Source organism: Uranotaenia lowii, chromosome 2 (genome assembly GCF_029784155.1).
Source record: "Uranotaenia lowii strain MFRU-FL chromosome 2, ASM2978415v1, whole genome shotgun sequence".
In the NCBI taxonomy this organism is placed as follows: Eukaryota; Metazoa; Arthropoda; class Insecta; order Diptera; family Culicidae; genus Uranotaenia; species Uranotaenia lowii.
The window spans coordinates 40,457,595-40,478,970 of record NC_073692.1 but is presented as its reverse complement, the minus strand read 5'-3'; the positions used below and the strand labels follow the sequence as shown (position 1 = coordinate 40,478,970).

The following is a 21,376-nucleotide window of genomic DNA, read 5'->3' as shown; positions in this document are numbered from 1 at the left end:
TATGAACTTTTCGCTGTGAGAGAACATTTGATTCAACTTCACTTTCGAACAAAAGGAAATTTTAATAAGTGTAATGAATAAATTGATAAGATTCCAACATCTTATTTTGAACAGGATCGGGTTGAATAACAGCCATTTGAAAAAGGTTCTAAAACTCTTTTAATGATTTTGAATATTATTCTAATTTTTATATTTTCAATTCCAAGTACATTCAACACTCTTCAGCTGTAGCTATGAGTAAGTCTTAAATTGTTTGCAAATTTACGTGAAAAAATGGTAAAACTACAACCGAAAAAGTATGTACTAAAAAACATGTATCTAAGCCCCTGTGGCTATACCTTTTTTAAAAAATGACAAAAAAAATTTCCCAACCGTAAAGTTTTTCTTTGAACACAAGTTGTATAATCATAAAACTATGCTTCTGTGGATTTCTCAGCGAAATACATGGGGCTTTGAGGTCGCTAAAAGATATGATAACAGAAAACGGGGATCAAGAAATCCAATTCTTCCCTACAGTTTTGACTGGACTACTCTCCAAACTTACAAGTCAATACTATCTGCAACAAAATATTTGAAAAAGATTTTTCAATCAAGCGCATAGAAAAAGGTTGAAATCATTCAATTTTTTGGCGAAATGGCATTTATTTCAAATTGAGTGTTCCGGTCAGGGGGGTCGAACACAAGGTTGCAGAAATCACAGAAAAATGTTTATTATCACAGAATTCGGAGCACAACTTCGTCACAGAATCTGTGTCACAGAAAAAAGGATTTTTAAAATTTCACAGATTTCACAGATTTCTAAATTTTGTACAGCTTTCCAAAATAATAAATTTTTTTTGATACTTTCGAATATATCTTTCTAACTGAATTCATGAAAGTATGAAAACAAAATAGTGTAAATTGCTATTTTTCTAATAAATCTGTTAGTAGTTACCAATTTGTTGATGTTAGACATGATTTTCTAATGATCTTCATAGAAATAGCGTCACAGAAAACCATCACTGAATTTTGAGTTCAAATCACAGAATTCTAGATTCCTTTTGTTAAAAACACAAATTTTTTTTACTGAAATGCCAATATAGATTAAAATAATAAAAAAAATTCGCCAACCTTGGTCGAACATTTCGACGTTTTATTATTAAGGTTGCTAGAATTTTTCCCGCACGAATTAGAGCCGGGCAAATCTGGACAGTTTTGTCTAAGAACCTGACAAAATCAGCCAATCCAAGCAAATTTGAGAAACAGCAAATTATTTTCAACAGATATCAAGAAATAAAGTCACTTAAATATTTTTTTTTCCATTGAAACACATCAGCACATTTAATTTGAATTTCAGGCTTCCAAAAACCAGTTCAACTTGCTCAAAAAAATCAAAAAAAAAAATCAACTTGCTCAAAAAATTTTTGGGCGCAAAAATTAGATATTACTATTATTTAGTTTGAATTTTCTGTTGGATTTTGCAAATAAAGTGAAGAAATCCGTCAGAATCCGGACATCCAAATAAAACCGGGAAATCTGTCTGGTAATCCATGACAGTGATGGATATCACTCTTGAACAAGTTGTTTAGTATATTTTCGAAGCCTTTTAACTTTTTTATCTTACCTCGCTCTTACGGGTACTTTCAATTTTATAGAAAAATACAATGTTTTTCACATATCTAATGATTTGTGAAAAACTTTGTATTTTGGTTATGTCATCAAAACATTCGAGACCCTTTGTTGATTGACATCAAGTAAAATCTCATGATAGTTTAAATAACATGGAAAAAAATCAAGAATTTGGCTTTTTTTACTTGAAAAATAGTCCATACATCCCAAAATTCTCGGAAATTTCTACCTTTTTCAGTGGAAGAAAGTTTATTAAGCTTCTCAATAACCACCAGTAGGAAAGGGATTACTGATCGACGGGCTAAAGAAAAGAGAGTTTTAGGACAATAAACTTTGGCTATTAAACTAGCAACTTTCAGAAACAGTGAATCGAACAAGACCCGTTCTCTTTTATTACCCACCTAATTAAAAACCCAAAACAAAAAATTGAGAAACGTCAAACGAAGCTATGATTCGAGCTCTCTTGAAACTCTCATAAAACTGTTTGTATAAATTAATTCAATTTATAACAATATTTTTCTAATTGATTCAACACAATTTTTAAACTGTCTTACAACTGCTTTAAGGACAACCACCCTCCGCCCCCCCCTCATGAAGATTTTTTCTAAGTCAAAATTTCAGATCAAGAAATAAATTTACTATAGTAACCGGAAAAAGTTTCTAGAGGTGTCCAAAAATGATCATGTAAAAATGATCATGTAAGAAAATTCATGTAAAAAAATCCTCTATCACTCTAAGCCAACGACATTTTATTTCACGACACTAAGCATGTGACCTTCAGGAATCGAAATTTATTCATTATTGTAAGTAAAGAATTGCAATTTCATAAATCTTTTGTATTTAAAATCAAATCTTGACACACAAAACCCCTATCTTAAGAATGGGTTGTTATTATGAAGTGAAACTAAAAAAGTTAAGAATTCGAAACCCTTCATTATATCTTCAAAATGCATGCATTGGATACTAATTTTATACATAAACGAGTTGGAATTTATGTAAGAAATCACAGAAGAAGAAAAAATATGACTCAATATACATTACATTATAACTAATCTTCTTGATTATCAAAAAAATCATGTACGTCATTATAAATTTTAAGCTGATATAAATATTCTTTAAAAAACCGTTTCCAGCCTCAATTATTTTTTCCTTGATATTCTCAATTCTGAAATTCACATTCAAAAGTGTTTAGATAAATTAGGCCGGAACAAATTTCAAATCCTTCTTTTGTCACTCGGAGTTGGAACATCGCGAGGGGGGGGACAATAAAAAAATAATGTGAAAAACAAATAAATTGGAATAAATTTCACGAACTTATTATGAACTTATTATGATCAATTTAGGTGCCCTAAATCCAAATATGCAATAAGTTTTTTTTTCTATCAGCTTTAATTGTTTTAGTAACTTTTGAAAATAGGTAAATATTATTCATGATTTTTTTGTATTTATTGACAAAACCCTAAAAATTTGACTCAAAGGCTTTCAACTAGTTAACAACTTTCCTCAAGACGGCAAGTACTTTGAATTAAGAAGATTTTTATTTTTTTTCTTCACATCATTTTGTAATAAATATTCGGGAATTTAAACGAATATTTTGAAAAGTTTTTAATCAAACAAAATTCATGATATTTTTAACGCAATCGTTAAATCGTTTTGCAGGATTTAACAAATTTATTCAAAGAAATAATTTTTTTTTCGAACTTTCCTCAGTAATGTCAGTAATATTATAGTAAAGATATGTTTTCAAGTTTTCAAAAATTTTACGACTTTTTTTTAAGATCGTTTCCAATTTTCTTCATCAAAATATTATCCTTTATCCCAATGAAGCATACTAAAAGAAAATCAGAGCTTATTCACTTCAGATTTCATTCAAAATTTAACTCAGTTTCAATTTAAAATTCATGAACATCATATAGCCAAAACAAGAGATGATAGACAACATCTGACAAAATTTGTGACAAAAGATAAGAGTTCAGGATGCCTAATTCAACCAAATTTTAAAACATAGGCTTCAATAGGCTTTTTTTTTTGAGTAATCAATTTATTTTTTTTTTAAGTTTTTAAAATGGTAAAATGTATTTAATGAAAAAATTTCCTTCTGAATTGTTAAGAAAAACCTTTCCATCTTCATATTTTGCATTAGTTTTCTTATTAATTAACCGAATTTTACATAATTATTTTTAAATAGCTTTACCGAAAAATATTATTAACAAAATATAATTAAAAAAACACTTTGAATTTTTGCAATATTTTTAAAAAGTTTGTGATTGTTTTTCAATTGTGAATTTGTGTGTTTTGAAAAAATAATCATCTTGGAAGCCAACTAATCTAAATTTTTTGTAAGAAAAACACTGTTTTGTGTACATGTTGTCCTGTTCAGGACCCAATATTCCAATAGACGGCGACAAAGAACTCCAAGCTTAAAATTTTGAATTTTCAAACCTGCGCTCGCAAACTAAATAAACACATTCAAACCATTTTTTATTTTTTAAATCACCTGGAATCAATCATATATTTTTTTAATTAATCTATGAAAATAACTAAATAATGACTTAAAGCAGCAGTTAACTTAATTAGTATATGATTCGTGTTTTTAATCTTTACGACAAATTCGGGAAATCCTTTTTTATATCAGTTTCTTATAGATCATTCAAGGAATCACTTTTATCCAACCTGAACATTGTCAGTATAAGCTTTCAATCATGAATTGAACATGTTGTTTCATAAACTCTTAAATTGAAAATTTACAAAAGGAATATTAATTAACCTGGTTTAAAATTTTTTTTTTTGGGATTTTTATTTATTTTTAAATCTGGTGTTATATTTTACAAATTCTAAATACGTGCACTAATTCTTTTGTTGAAACTTAAAATTCTAATTTAACTCGAAATTTCAATTCGCATTGTATTTCTGGCGTTTCCAAAATTTTGATTTCAAATCTGTAAACTCAACTGCTTCAAATTTTTTTTCAAACAAATTTCTAGTTCAGAATAAGGATCGTCATTTTGAATAATTTATTAATGACTTACCGGTGTGATGGTCATACATTAGTAAGAAAATTGTACGGACGTAGGTTCCGTTGTACGATGTCCCAACGATTAGGGTCCCAAACGGTGAACGAAATCCGGGTAAGCAGCAACAACTAGGTCATCGAATTTGACCAGCGATGGCGGATCAGAAACAAAAGGCCGAGAACTGACGAACTTTCGGTGGCAAAAAGCGTCCGATGCGCGCGAGTAGGTTTGCAAAAGTGAATTTATTGAAGCAAATAAATATTTACATGTCACTTACACATCTAAGGTTTCAATTCACGTATCACTTTTCTGTCAAATATTCTCACTCTTATTCTATGTTGTGAGTGTGCAGTGTTGGTAATTCATTTAATGTGTTTATGTTTTGTGTTGAGTGAAAAAGTGTAGGGTGAAGTTCATGTTTGTGTTAAATATTTACATAGTATTTGTTCCCTTAAAACTAGTTCACTTGACATTCGTAATCATCTTCATATTTTTGTAATTTGTCGTATCGTTTATCGCTGCTCGTGTGACTGCGTCGGAACAAAAATGGTTTTAGAGATAAATTTGATCATTTGTATTGCATTTTTGGTAATATTATTACTTCTAACAAAATTTAAATTTTAAAACCCTCTCTTACCAATCTCTTACAATCGCTTACCAAAATTAATAATTTTCATTAAGGGAAAAACAAAGTGTAGATCGCTGAAATGTCCAAAAAAAATTCTTCGATTTGCTGAAAGTATTGGCTAGTTATGAGTCATTCAAACCTAACCTCAATCAACAAATTTTTTCTAGTTCCAGAGCTCGTAAGCTGTATAGCCGGTGCCGAGGCTATTTATGTGACAGTTGGTTTCTGATGAACGACAAGACTTATGAAAATCCCTATTTTAAACTTATTCCAGCGTTTGAATTCTATAACATGTCTGTTCGTGGCAAGTCCCCTCCTGTGGAAAAACAACAATTTTGAAAACGAAAACTTTGGTTTTCGCTGTTTTTAAAAACCTGAAAAGAGTAATCTTGTATAGGGTTGAAGCACTAGTTATTTAACAGGTACCAGATATTGAACACTAGTAAAACACTAACCAATTAAAGCAATAATATACATAAGAAAAATGAATTAAAAATCGTTGTGCCACTGTTGAAGCATTTTCTACTTCTGTTAAAATTTTTATCAAGAATTTCGGACTCTTAAAGCAATAATCCCCGAAACTAGAATATGTGTTCAAATTTTGGCTTGGTTTTTCGAAGAAAACAGCCTTTTTTCATCGGGAGAAAAGTTGGATTAAAGACAAATAAATGCAAAATAATAACAGTGTTTTCAACTAAGTCTTTTTAGATGATTTCTGGAAGAGTGGCAGCCTTTATTATCCTAATTTTCTTAAAATTTAACAAATTAAAGTGTTCAATCATTGGATCACAGAAAACGCCAATGTTTCAAATATTGAACGTTTAATCTTGCAGTACTCGTTTCGTAAAGAAATGCATGTACCAGTTATTGAACAATCATCGGTTGGTGTTTGGAAATATAAACAAACTGTTTCTTGATTGCTAGCTCAACCAAAATCGCCTCTGCAAAGCATATTATCAAGCGATATACCCATAAATATATACAATGATATTCAATGTTTACGTGTTCAATAATTAGAACATTGCCTGTTCAATATTTGAATCATTGTGTTCAATCATTATGACAAAAGTAAAAATAGTCTTAAGCAAGCTATGAAGGTTGGCATAAAGCTTTAGCTGTTACTTGGGCTAATAAAGGTCCGAAAAAACGAACACTTAAATTTCCCCGCTATTTCAAATGCTCTATCGGTTTCATCCTTTAAGTGCCTCCAAAAGAACCTGGCACTCAGCATTTCAAAGAAACCATGGAAGCTACTAAAAGTGTATATCCGGTGTACAACTTAGTATTGGGACGCATACAATTTCAGATTTCTTTACATATCTTCATATCTGATCATCTATTGGGATTCTACCTTTGGGTGTCCGTCTAACCCGACTTTCCTCTACATATTTCGTAAGTTACTTGCATTTTTCATCTGTTTCAAATTTCCAATCAAGTCGAAGTGAATGATTGACAAAATTGCGAAAAATTACTTTCTGCCTTCCAAATGCCTTATAAAATAACAATTTTGTCTCAGGAAAATATAAACGTACATGAAATTTCAATTTCAATGTAGGAACAAAGCGAACTTAAAGAGTACAACTCAAACCTAACCCATTCAGTGAACCAATCTACCAGTCGGATCATCGGAAGCACATTCAGCACACACATTGTCGGCTAGCTAGAAATGTCTGGAAAAAGGTGAGGATTCACCGGAGCGGAAAAATGAGATAATTTGCGTTACATGTTGCTGCTGACTGCCGGCAAAAACCTGGGACTGCGTCGTGTTCGTCGATTACGTTGTTACGTGTAACGAAATTGTTTATCATGCATTGTACATCTTCATTAACTATCAAAACGCCGCGCCGCCAAGCGCAAGCCCAAATAACCGGGGGAAAATTGCCGGGCTGGGGCTTGAAAAAGTTCTTAGAAATGGGGAAAAATATATGCAAGGTGATTTAAATTTTTATCAACTGCTAGCAGTTGTGGGAATTTTTTTCTCATTAGTTTTTATATCTAATGGAAAGTGTTTTGGTGACTTTTACTTGGTGAAACTTGTGATCATTCCTTAGTACTTGGTGATAAGAAATATACCTTAAATTTGTTTTGAAAAAATTAAAAATTTCAGTGTAAACTAATTACTGAACATTAATGTACGATATATGGAATATGCTGATTCGACTATTACGATTTGAGTAAACTAATTTACGATAAATGGGCGGTCCTTTCTTCCTTTGACCGGTTCGTAAAAAAAAATCTCACCTATAGAGCTATAGCGTGGATCATGTCAAGTGATGAGTTGGCATCGTGGTAAGATACCGGACTGTAGACATGGAGGACTGGAGTTCAATTCTCGGTCGGGGAAGTTTTTTTTTCGTTTTACTCAACATACTTGGAATCGTTTATTTTGCTTTTCGTGGGGAAATCGAATCTTGTCATTGTAGATATATCGCCTCCACTTTTGTAGCTATATGCTATTTTGGTAAGTTTAATACAATCTTTTCATCTGGTATAATTGTGTGAATAATTTTGTTGTTCCTGCGATATACCTTCATAAATGTTTGCTGGGGGATGGGAAACTTTTAATTTGTTTATCGATAATCCCATGAGACTTGTTAAAGATAATTACTGCAACACATGTTTAGTTGGTTTTTTCTTTCAAACTTAAATGCCCTGATAAGCTTTCAATTTGTAAACGTGATTTTTTTGATGCCCCATTGACCAATTTGAATAAATAAAACAAGGAACCCACTTTAACAATCAACCTTGAGCATCTGTGAATCTGTCACCCATTCCATCAGCCCCAGTCCATATATCTGCTACCTACTTTAACTACTGATCAATCGATGTTAAGCTAAAGCCCTAGTTCCGCCCATCAGTCTTTAGGCCGGTGTATAGAGTGGGCATTCTGGGCAATTACTCACGGAACTGTTCATTGGAACAGAAGCGTGGCAGATGCAGGTGAAGGTTCCGACCTTGATGACACGCGGCGATAAACAGCTGATTGTTTATGGATTTTGAGTTGATTTGTTTTTGAAAATTTATCAGATATTATTAAAATTTTCAACGTTTTCATATTTTTTTTAGTGGAAGGAAACGCATCCCACCTCCCTCCCATAAATGATCTCATTTGAGGGATTAGTGCCAAACGAGTGTTCATGTTCAGGACTAAACCTATAGAGTGTCCCATTATGTCTAAACACGATTTTGATATAACCCTGCTTACTCTGGATAGCGTTTGACAGCTGATTTCTGCTGAGTGTTGTTGTTTACAGTTTAACGTAAAACTATGTGCATCGAAAATTTTACTTTCCATAACTTTCGCGTGCGAATCGTCGCCATCGGCAATATTTCCTGCTTCTCTTATTGGACAATCATTTTACAACAACCACCTGATTTTTAGCAATCTGGTTGCTTTTCTGTTCTCGAAGAGAACAACAAGTAATCGAATTCGTCCTCAGAATCTGCAAACATAGCGGACTTTTCAGCATAGATTTTAACCGATTCTAAGTACCTTTAGCCATTGTTACGACTTTTCACTTATTTGGTAGGATTGTTAACGACTTGAGCTATCGTTTCTAATGCAATTTTAGGCTTGCTGGGTAATGAACACTCTTCGATAGAAAAATCGATCAGTGGTCTACGATTGACAAGAATGTACTTTTGTATTGAATCACTTCTTTTACACAGTATAGTGATCATAAAAGTGAAAAAAAAAACCAATTTACCCCAAAGCTATGTTGAAACTGTTCATTTTAAATCGTGTTTTGACATAATGGGACACCCTACAGGTGACTAACTTGTTCTTTAATGAAGCAGAATTTTTAACTCAATCAGGCAAATCAATTGCTTATAGGAATTTGCCTAGATTGAAATAAAAACATTAAACAAAAAACGTTTGGGATTCAACTCGAACAATTAGTTATCGATTGTACTAAGGCCCGTGCGAAAGACCCGTCCATGGGTAGGGAATCTCAAAGTCAGCTAGAACTAATAAAAATAACAAATATGCTCAAAAATTTGAGAATTGATTTCTTAAACCATTTTCTTATTCCTGGCCATCACACAAACTCAAAATACAAAATAAATCATATTAAAAGTTTCAATGCTTTTTCCCGTAAGTCACTAATGAATCATTCAAAATTATGTTCCTTATTCTGAACCAAGAACACAAGGCAATAAAATTCCAATTTTTTCGAAGTTCGCAGAATTCAAGAGGTTTTTTTTCTCTAATTTTGGAGCTTTGAGTTTTTATCCATCAGCTTTGTTTTTTGAGATATCTTTTGAAAATAGGTAACATTCATTAAATTAATTTGTACACTTTTTTGGCAAAACTGTAGTACATTAGATTTATTATGAAAGCATAAATATTTGACTCAATGATAAACTTTTCCGAAAATCGCGAGTAATAGTGACTTCGGTGAAAAAAGTTATTGAAGTTTTTTTTTGTAAATTTTGTCTTAAATCGGCCAAAATTGGAAATTTTTACAAAGTTTCAAAAAAGATTTGAACTAAATTTAATCTTGGATTTTTCTTACAGCATGAGTCAATTTGTTCCGCAGTCTTCAACAAAGTTCTTAAAGCAGTTTAAATTTTGCGTATGATATTCTTAAAAACTTTCTTGGATGATGTCATAAATAGTTTTATTCTTAGGGGCCATTCAAATATAACGTAAAGCAATTTTTGAGCATTTTCACCCCCCCCCCCCCCTCCTTCCTGCTGAACATATTCATCTCGAAATTTCTAAGAAAAACCCACAAAGCGTCATAAACTGCTATACCCCCTCGCCACCTAAAAGCGTTACGTAATATTTGAATGGTCCCTTATCTATTCATATTTTTAAAGAAATTTAGAATGTATGTTTTTTAAAGCATTGTATCCCTGAAATAAGAATATCTAGGCAAAATATGAATCCTTGATTCGATAACTGATAATAAATGACCTTAAGTCAGTTTTAAGTTTTCATGTATTTACGAGACACTTTGATCAATTTTACTCAAAAAAAAAAACAATTTTCGAATTGCAATATCTTAATTAACATCACTTTTCTATATCTTCAAAAAAAAGGTTTGATTGAAAAATTTTGCTGTTATATCTTGAATTTGAAAAAGTGTTTAATCGCGATTAGAAATTTGAACTCTCGATTAGAAATTTCCATGTTGAACTTCAAAACACATAATTGATAATTAAATTCAATATATTTAAAAATGGGAAAAAAAATAAATACATAAATTATTTAACTATGCACCGCAGATTTTAAAATTTCCAACTCGAGGCTCTGAATATTTTTTTTGCAGTCAGTTGAAATATAAGGTCCTGAAAAGGACAAAAGGTAGAAGCAATGTTTTTCTTATTAAAAAATTAGATTTATACGTTGGAAGATGATTATGTTTTCAAGAAACAAAAAATTATAATTGATTTGGAAAATTTGGAAAGATTTCATTACAAGTATTCCAGATCTTACTGAAAAAAGTTACTTAAAAAGGTTTAGTTTAATTTTAACAAATTTGTTGAAGCCTGCAAAACAGTTTTATTTTTGCTATAAAAAAATCTAAAATTAAATTTTATCTAAGACTTTTATAAACCTTCTCTTAAATTCTCGTTTGATACAGAATGGGAAAATCAAACAAAAAGAAAACTGCTTTCATTTTTTTTGCAAATAGCTTGCCGTTTTGGGGAAAGTTGAAAACTGATTTGAGACTTTATTTCCAAATTTTTATTATGCTTTTAAGTTTTGTCAAAAAATGTTAGAAATTTTTGAAATGATTCTAATTTATTTTAAAAATGCAATTTCAAAAACAAAAGCATGGCATATTTCGATTCAGGGCATCCAGAGTAATCAAGAGAAGTTGTTAAGTTATTTGCACCTCGGATAAATGTGGCTTTGTGGCGTAATTTATCAAAACCCCTTGTAATGTGTAGTTGAGCATTGAAATTGAAGAATATAGAAGAACAATAATAAAAGATTGAAATAGGTTTGTTGATGAATATTTCATGTCAGCATAAAATTTAGAATGACAAAAACGATTGTTTATAATCAGAGTGATTGGAAATTAGAGATGTACCGAAGATTCGGCCAACGTACTATGGGGTTTGAGGCGACAAAAAGTCAAAAATTAACTTCATTGTAATGATATTTCTCATATATCACTTTGTAGCTTTATATTTAACTAAGATTTCCTCAATTTTTCAGATCATTATCATAAGCGCTTATCGTTTCACAGACATCAGACTAAGACATTTTCCTCCTTTAAATGAAATGCTACATCAATTCCCAATACATCGTTTGAAAGCTTACTTTCTAAGCTTCTTTTCGAAATATTTTTCATTTTTACACGGGTAACAAAAAAGTGTAAAAAAATGAGTAATTTTAGAATTTACTCATAAGGTTTAAACATTATGGTCTCTAAGAAAAAAGCCTTACGTTTCCCAAATTTTTTTTTGTTTTTTAAACAAAGCTAAGGATCTAATAATTTGAATGCAAGAAAAAATAGCTGCATATATTTGAATCCTTCAAAGTTATAATAAAACAAAAAATGGGAAATTTTTAACCATTTTGGAAAAATGGTATGTTTTATGTTAAACAGATTTTTTGAAAACTACTTATTTCCCAAAAATTATAAAATTTTAATACTGCATTTTTTGCGTCTACTCTCTATTCATCTTCATACGAAACTGAATAATCATAAACAAAAATACTCTGAGTGGTTTTGCTTTAATCTCTCAAATATTTTTTGTGAACACAGAAATTAAAAATATTCACGCGTTTCCGCAATAAGTTTATTTAAACAAGTATTGTTTCAAAACTACACTATGTATTTTTACGAGTTGATGTTCCAATTTTATTGTCCTTCCCTGGCACACATGTAAAACCAAAGCTGAAAATAGTTTATATTGGGTTTCGAATGTATACAACTCATTTCATCTTCAAAAAAGTTTATAAAAACAATAATATACTTTCTGCCGCCTCATTGTTTGGGGCTGTCCCATAGTCCCATACCGGATATTTAGCTTTTCAACTATTCGGCCAAGAATTCTATGGAGTTTTGAACAAAAGCAATATTTCAATTTCTTTCTACTGCTTCCATTTTAATGCCCCACATGTTTTGAGTTGATTATTTTCAACCAGGAAGGAAATCAGATGACTTGTCGTTTCAATGGCGTTTATCATCAAATAGATTGGGTTCCTGTGAAATCTGGGACAAAACAATTCGAGACTAGTACCAAGCAATTTATAATAGTTTAGTTGATAATGATTTGCGCTAGATATCTTCAAAATAGTTGTTAAAACAACGATTATCTTTAACCTTTAGCATACCATACTTTCAACCACAAAGTCGGGAAATTTAGGACGGTTTAGGAAAATCTAAAAAAAGGCAAGATTGAACAAAATTAAGGCTTTATTTTTAAACATTCTAGAGGAAAAAAAGAAAATAACTCGAAATTCAAAGTTTTACTGATTAACAGCAGCAGTGAAAAAAGAATATGTAAGAACTGAAAAAAATTTATGGTAATTTAGAAATTTCTTTAAAAAAATTTGAACATAAAATCTTTAAATTTTCAAAACAAAATTTGAGTTTTTATTTGGTTTAGCAAATAATCTTATTAAAACCCTGGCAAAATATGGGAAGTTTAAACACTATCTGGGCATCCCGGCCAGATTTGACTTATCTCTTATTGGACATTTGGATTTATGGGCAAGCCTGGATATATCAAGAAAATCAGGAATAAACGATTATCAAAAAAAAGTATAACGCGATACTCGTCAGCATTCTCCTGTACGATCGATAGTGTAAGATTCATGGATACACTTAAGATGTTTTGCTGAAAGCATAAGTTATGATGTTTTGTGTTGCCTTTTCAATATTACTTTTCCAAAATGATTTGAAAAAATTGACAAGTCTGTTATTGTATTATTTCTAGTAATAAGTATTCGGCCAAACACTTAGCTCAACTATTCGGTGATTCAAATACTCGGCTTAACGGTTTTTGGGCGGTAGTAGTGGATACTAACTAGGTTTAATTTTTTGCTTAGTAGCCATGTAACACGTAAACACGTGTAACATGACTAGTAACTTGTTGTTAAAAACTTCTTTATAAAAACCCATTCTTAAGAAAATGTAGTGTTTTAGGTGTCAAAAGCTGAGTTTCTCTACAGAAGTTTTATTGAATTATAAATCAAAATTTACATTTAAAAATGAGTTCGGCCAAAAGTAATTGAATTCCGCCGGAGGCAATCCAATTTTCTGACACGTTGGTTAATTCATATTTTGTACTACGGTAAATTCATTACTTGATCTAAAAAAAATCTCTTCATGGAGGGCGGGTTAAGCCCCAAACCTCGACCCCCCCCCCCCTGTTCAGACGACCTTGATTGTACTACTGTACCTTTTTCAATGATTCTAAACAAATACTTTGAAGACCACAAACTGCTGAGATTTCAAAAAAATATAATAAGGATTGAAATTGGGTATATTAAATAAGTGAATATTCAATCGGTTGGAAAACAGGGGTTTGCAACTTTTATTGGGTTGTCAGAGTGGAGAGAGGAATACATGTTTCAATATAACAAGTCAATTTTTTTTTTAAATTTAAGTTGATATTTTGTGAGTTATCTATCTACTATCTCTTCATAATTCATTTCATTTTCATTTTTGTTTATTAATAACGTAATATTTCACATATTTTTTATGCTACATCGCGTGTTATGTGTATCATTATATGCACCATTTATCTTTCATTGCACTATTTTAACAAAATTTCAACTACGATAAAAATTAACCAAACATTGTTTCTCAAATGTGTTAAGATTCATATTAGATTTTAAGTGACTGGGTAAGGAATTCCAATATACAACACTTCTAACAAAAAATGATGATCCATAAGCTGCAGTTGTGTAAGAGGGAATCAAATAATTTCTAACTCGCGAGCTTCGAAAAGGCTGCAGCTTTGAATAGAGATATTTTGGGATTTTTGTCGTTATTACTTGTTTGAAAATTATACATGATCGAGCTTTAATAAAATCGTAAAAAGAGTATCCTAAAAGTTGATGTTGATACTCGATCATATCGCGAAAGATTGAATAGAAATCGCACACAGTTATTTAGGGCAACCTTAACCATATCTAGTGCTTGAACAGTGACGGAAGGCAGAAGGAAATCCATTGATATAAAGTATGGCAATATAAATGATTTAAAAAGTCGAAGCTTGACATTCTCGTTAAAAAATGCTTATTTGAGTCGCAAGTTTCTTAACGTACCATAAACTTTTCCACATTGCACAAGTGCGTGATTATCCCATGAGAACTTTTTATTTATTGTAAACCCTAAACTTACAGCTTTTTCAACAAGTTCAATATGATCATTTCCAAGTTTTAAAGATGGATTTTCTGTGGCGCTACCTCACGTAATGAAAAGAGCATTCGATTTAGAGGCATTCAAAGTTAGGAGATGAGCTGAAGCCCACATTCGCAGTGATTCTAAATCGGAATTTACTAAATGATTCATGTCGTGAATATGCCTGTCCTTACAAGAAGCGTAAAGCTGTATGTCGTCAGCAAAAATGTGGATTGAACAATATTGTCGGTTCTCTAGGTAGGTAAATATCAATTTAACAGCTGATGGTAGATAATTAAAATTTCTATTAAGTTTATCACACAATTTTTTATGAGAAATGGTGTCAAATGCTTTTGTGCAATCTAGAAGAACAAGTATAACATTACTGCCTTCATCAATTGATTTTCCTATATCATCACATATCTTAATCATTGCTGTTTTTGTGCTGTTACCCGATCGATAGCCAGACTGATTTTCATTGATAAGATTGTTATTTTCTTAATAAAGCACAATTTGATTTTAAAGCAAACGTTCAAACACCTTAGAAACAGCACATAATATGCTAATGGGTCGTAAATTATTCAAAGTTGAAAGATTGGGCTTTTTTCTAAAAGGAATGATCTTAGATTTTTTCCACGCGTAGGGAAACGTTGATGTTCGAATTATTGCATTGAAAAGATTAAGCAATGGTTTCAAAAGAAGAGGCAGTAAATATTTAATAAATTTTATTAGGAGATCATCCAACCCGATTGCGTTTGATGTGACTTCATAAACAGCATTAATCACTTCATATTCTTCAAAATAGGAAAAAGAAAAACCGTTTTCATGGTATGTATGTATGTATGTTGGTAATCCACCATGGGTGCACGGATTCACTGCAGTTTCTGCCAAAGTATGGGTTCACATACATTAAAGAAAAACCGTTTTCATGGTGTGTATAAAAAGAACGAGAATAACTAGTGTCTGTTGTGAAACAACTATGGAGAATGGAATTGATGTCGTTTGCCTCATGATTTGTTCAACAATAGTGTTTTTCGAAGTAATTCCAATTCGTTTCAATCTGTTCCAAAAATCTTTGGGGGTCGATACTGTTCTCATTAATTGATTATTCAAAAATTCACGTTTTGCAGAAGTTACTTTGTTGTTTGCAATGCTTCTCAGTCTTTTAAAAGCCACATGATTTTCAGTCGTTCTTGTTAGCTTCCATCTCTTGTACGCGCGATCCCCATCAATAAGGGCTCTCTGAACTGTCGAGTTAAACCAAGGGTTGAAACAATTATCTTTCTGTTTTAAACGGTCCAATGGAACGAAATTGTCATGTAATGATTTTATGTTGACGTTGAAGGAATCTACAAGGCTGTTGGGATCAAAATTTGAATAAAATAATTTCCAATCTATGGTGTCAAAATAATCGAGAATCGAATTGGAATCTATTTTTCTATAATTTCTGAAATAAGTATAGCCGTTGACAGGTTCAATATTTATGTCAAGTGAAGCATATATCATGTCATGATTGGAAGCAAAAGGCCCGTTTATTTGTCCAAATCTGAGAACTGATACAGGTGTACTAGTAATTAATAAATCCAATTGAGAACATCCGTTTTTATGAAAAAAGGTTGGTTCAGATCCAACATTGAACATGGACGTGGAAACAAGCATTTCCTTAAAACGTTTCGTTTTCAGGGTGTGCACTAGCATATTCGTATTGAAATCGCCCAAAAATATTAATTCATCGTTTGTCGAACCGTATTGCAAAATTTTATCTTGTACCAGATCTGTATGTACAAGCATGTACAAGAATGTTCTAAGCTAGGATGATTATAGATTAACCCAACCAATAATTTATGCTCATTGACCAAAATTTCTACAAACATGTACACTAGATTCTTTTTTTAAACGATTGTTGTGTTCGTGCAAAAAAAGAAATCGTTTAAAAAAAGTTCAAAACAATCGGGCAAAATTCATCTCTCATTTCGAGTAAAATGGCCAACTTGGACTGCAAATCGATCATTTCCAACCAGGTAGACCATTCTGGGGTGATTTGAGTGAAATTGGGAAGCTCAAAGATTTGTTTCAGATTGATCTGTTTTGGGTTTTAAGCCACGGTTGTTCCGGAACTTCCGCAAAGTCTCTTAGTGGCCATTCCAGCCCATGTTTCTGTCGGGAAGCAACGTCCGAACCAATTTACCATCCAAGAGTGGTTTGGCAAAAAGCGGGAATGTCTAAAATCTAATTTTGACATGTTCGAAAATCGTCTTATTTCGAGAAAATCGTAAAAAAAAATCGTTCAAAATAAAACCGCGTAAAATAAGATCGTTTAAAAAAAGAATCCAGTGTATTCAATGTAATTAGAATTTCGCACGATGAAAAATGATTCTAATAATTTGGATTTAAGACATTTGTTTACATACAAAAGCAAACCTCCTCCTACTTTGCCCACTCGATCACTGCGAATTGTAGAATAGCCATTGATATTGATTAAACTAGAACCTTTCTCTTCACTGAGCCAGGTTTCACAAACGGCTGCAATATCTACATCAGAAACTTTAAGAATTTGTCTAAATTCGTCGAACTTTGTCATATTGTTTGCACAAATGCTTTGTATGTTGAGGCAACAAATGAACAGTTTTTTGGCAACAAGAGAAGATTTTAAAATTATACCAGGAATTGAATAGTTTGTTGAGGTGTTGTGTTGAGATGTACTAGCGATAATCATAAATAACACAACTTAAGAAACATTGTTGGTTAATTATTACAGTCCCTATGGGCTAAAATTTTTGCAATAAAAAAGTAAATAAAACAAAACAGTTATTTTACACTATTTCATTGGCAGAAGAAGATCCTATTTTAAATGGCATTTATGGCATTTAATGTCTTCAGCAATAAATCATATTCTAACAAGTGGTTTTCCTTCATAACAAAATGCCATCGCTACTTAACCGGGAAAATATCCATGATGTGTTCTAAGCTTAAGCTTAAGATTTGTGGTATAACCTCCGTAACGATCTTTTAGAAGTTCTCCCCCATCTGACGAAGACATCTCACAACAAGTTTAGTGACCCGTGTACAGCCAGCCACTTCGCCACAAAACGGTGTTCCTATACAGTAGATATATCTATAGTTTTCTCTCTGTCTAGCTCAGCCGGTCAATCAGTCAGTTAGTCAGCCGTAGTGTCACATGTCGCTGCCAGCAGATGAAATTGCGTTGCGCAGCCAATTGTCGTCGGCACAGCCCAGGTTCGGTTTAAATTGAATTGATCATTCGAGGTCTGCTGCTGCTGCTGATGATGATGATGATGCGTCTTCATTTCCCAGTTGAACCCCCTAACTGGGTGAATTGCTTGTGATTAAGCCTAAATCATTTTGTATCCAACGCCGTATTTACGCGCCCACATGACTCTCTAAGTATGGCGGATTAGCGTCGTCGTTGTCGTGATTGTATGATAGATTGACTGTAGATGTACGGTTCTGTCAAAGGTTAAACTGGTGAGAGCTATTAACGCCGGAATACTTATAGTTGAAAAGGGCAGAGAGTAGAACCTCTGTAAGGAAGCTATCAACGACTTTGGAAAGAATGCTGAGCGCATACATATGTTAGATTAGGTTGGGGGCATTTTCTTTCAAAGTGGACAGGCATATTCCTATAGATTAAGTGTGAGCCATAAAGGCGAGTCTAATGTGGTCAATAATATCCGCTGTGATGAGGTCATTCGTCTGTTCTAGAATGTGAACCTGTATAAATTACTGTTCCGTGATGCTTCTTCGAAGCTAAGAGAGATGGGATCCCTGTTTGTGGAAGCTATTTCGCAATTCTGATGAGATGTATTATTCCGTAGATTACGCGACGATAATGGGTCTTTGAGCGTTATCGGAAGCCCAATGGGGAACTACAAGGCTGCTCATTGACTAGAAAATTGATTCCAACGGTTTTCGCACAGCTGGAATGGAATTGTACATTGAAAGATCGGTGTCAATGCCTGATGGCCGGCCGAGCTCATCTAACAACAATGACAAATTGTTGCTTCGACTTCTGATGAACAGAGCAACTTTTCATCTTCCGAACTTTTAATGTTCCAGAATAGGTTTGTATGGGACACCTATAGTAAAGCTTCAATTGGTTGAGTCACGACTTGTCGAGTTGTAATTTGAATGATGAATTGGAAATGTTCACAATGTAGCGTGTCCTCGTAATTTCATAAAAAAAAAGTTAACATGAGGATTGGTAGTTAAAAGAACACGAGCCCAGTTTTGTTCAACAGCCTGTTTCACAATAAAATAAAACAAAGTCTGTTTTTTGATGAGAATAACAACAACTGAACCATTCAAGAATCCGTCAATAATTGCGTCGTAAAATCAAAAATGCATATCCAACCAACCAACACAGATTCCGGCAGCAGCAAACCCATCAACGCTAATAATAATTGATCATGGAGCGTGTTCGTAAGATTTTATCTCCACCCAACTAAGCTAAGATCGCTAATTGTTATATAAGAGCCCCAGTACCGGAATCGGTTCTACGGACTCTGAGTCCCCCCACCCGGTAAAATGAAGATGACTGGCGCATTCTTTCGGCCTGAAATTGTTTTACCTACTCATTAGACTGTTTTTTCAACGATTCAATCATTTAACTAGAGATTGATGAAGAACTTGATCAAGGTGATTCCACTCCGGGCCCCAAATCAGAATCGGGTGTCGATTGGTGCTTAAGCTTACTGATGATGGGCAAGTGGATTTCTATTTTATTTTTCATTGTTTACATCTCAAGGTGTTGGGTAAGCAATGATTGCTCTCTGACTCAAGGTGCTAATCGATCTGACTGGAATCCAGAGAAATTTGCATGATTCAAGAGGAGAACTGCTTGTCTTGTGGTAGATCGAAGGATCCATTTGAATCATTTCGACAAGACACCTTTGCTTAAACTATTTATTTTATTCATCTGATTTGAAACAGCAAAGCGCAACACTTCCTCCCAAGCAGGTCGTAAAAATAATTAAATAGCTTTTTTACTACATAAATTCAACATCTAAAACAACATCTAAAAATTTTGAGCCTACGCATTTCAATATTTGCGATGTTTTGTCCATGATGAAATTACTAAAATTTTCCATCAACGAATCTGTTAAAATCAAAAGTACACTACTGTGGGAAATAAAATTTCATAAGTTGCATGTCTTTAACCAACTTTAATCGTCCGAATAAGAGCGCGATTTATTTAACCAGAAGAACGTATTTTAGTGCTAAGTGTCGTCAGAAATAGCCGAAGCCGGTCAGAAATATGATATTCAAATTCTTACAAGTAATGATAATACATTCTTCAGAAAGATGTTTTTAAATGGAAACTTTTATTCACAACCAACGGTTAAATTGTTTCACTGGAATTATTTAATAAGGTTGTAGTAGGTTCAGTTTTTTTCTGAACTGGTAAACTTGTTTTAGTTCTGACTATTATTTTCAGGAAATTGCAAATGTTATCTGGCAATTCTGCCTTCAAAAAAGTAGTTTTTCTGTTTGTGACTCTCAGGCTGAGAAAACATTCAAGGCAGTTATTTTTTGTGATGCTTATCATGAGATTAATTAACATCACACTGAGATTCAAAAAGGAAAAATCTCACTCGATAGAATATCAATATCACGAAATTTTGCAACCTTGGATTGAACTGTACGGTTTAAAAATCATTTCTTTTTTTTTTTAAGTCATGAAAGTCATGAAGTCAGAGATCTGCACTTATTTACATTTAAAAAAGACCAAACTTTTCTGGCCAGTTTTCAGAACTCTAATTTAGAATTTACTTTCAGAATTAGCTCAGATTACAGAATCAGATTCACATTCAGACATACGTGGTCCTATGGGGGAGTTAATCGGGGTGATCAAACAAGCCCACCCCCTCCCCTCAAAATAGGAAAAAACCAGCTTAAAATATATAAAAATGCCATAACTTCAAACAATATTTAGAACTTTTCCTAGTCGATAATCCCTTGAATTGTACAAATTTTTCGTGGGACTGTTTACGAAACAAATTGCAGTCTAATTTTTCATTGTGGAAATCAATTTTCCAATAGGCGCTCTGAAGCGTCCCAGACAACATGAAATCGTATCTAAAATGTTAACTTAAGTCGTTCACAATGGTGTTTAGAATCGCAATTCCAAATGAATAGTGAAAAGATCGTATAAAATGTCGCCTGAAGTCTCTTGAAATCGGATATGATACAAAGTCCGCTATGTTTGTTAATTTTGAAATGATTTTTCTCCCGCGCGGGCTTCAAATGAGAAAATCATTGTCATGTTCTCTCTGCAACGAGCAGTGCATCCAGATGGCTAAAAATCAGAACAACCAGATGGGAATTGAGTTCTATTGACCAATGAGCTGTCAAATATTGTCTCTGGCAACGATTCGAAGGGTCAGAGAGCATAACCTTGCGTTCTCTTACATTCTCCCTGTAGGTACGAATAAGGTGTCGGATAGCGCCGAATTGGTGTAGTTTTCGTCGCTTTAGAAAGAAATGAAATTTAAGTAGGTAAATTGCCTCCACTTTGGTAGGTAAATGCTGTTTTTTTCAACATTCAAACGATCATTCTAAAATGTATGTGGAACGTATATCAAAACGGCATAAGAATATAGCTTCAAAAATGTTTGCTGGGATATGGCTTTTACCGGCAGTTCCAATTTTTTTTTCACTGAAAAATTCACAGAAGCTTAGTCTTATGATAACTTACCATTTTAATTCTACGAGTAACTTTACCGTTTAGGAAACAACTTTTTTACAAAAAAAATCATATTTCATTTTTTCGGTTGCAACCATTTAACGTATTT

General features: G+C 32.7%; 2 protein-coding genes across 4 annotated transcripts in view; one reads left to right on the top strand and one right to left on the bottom strand.

Moving 5' to 3' along the window:
* Nucleotides 1-21,376, top strand: part of LOC129748388 (ATP-binding cassette sub-family G member 1-like) — a 193,739-nt gene that overhangs the window by 134,309 nt on the left and 38,054 nt on the right. The gene's annotated exons all lie outside the window — the stretch shown is intronic.
* Nucleotides 1-21,376, bottom strand: part of LOC129748391 (uncharacterized) — a 69,216-nt gene that overhangs the window by 40,244 nt on the left and 7,596 nt on the right. The gene's annotated exons all lie outside the window — the stretch shown is intronic.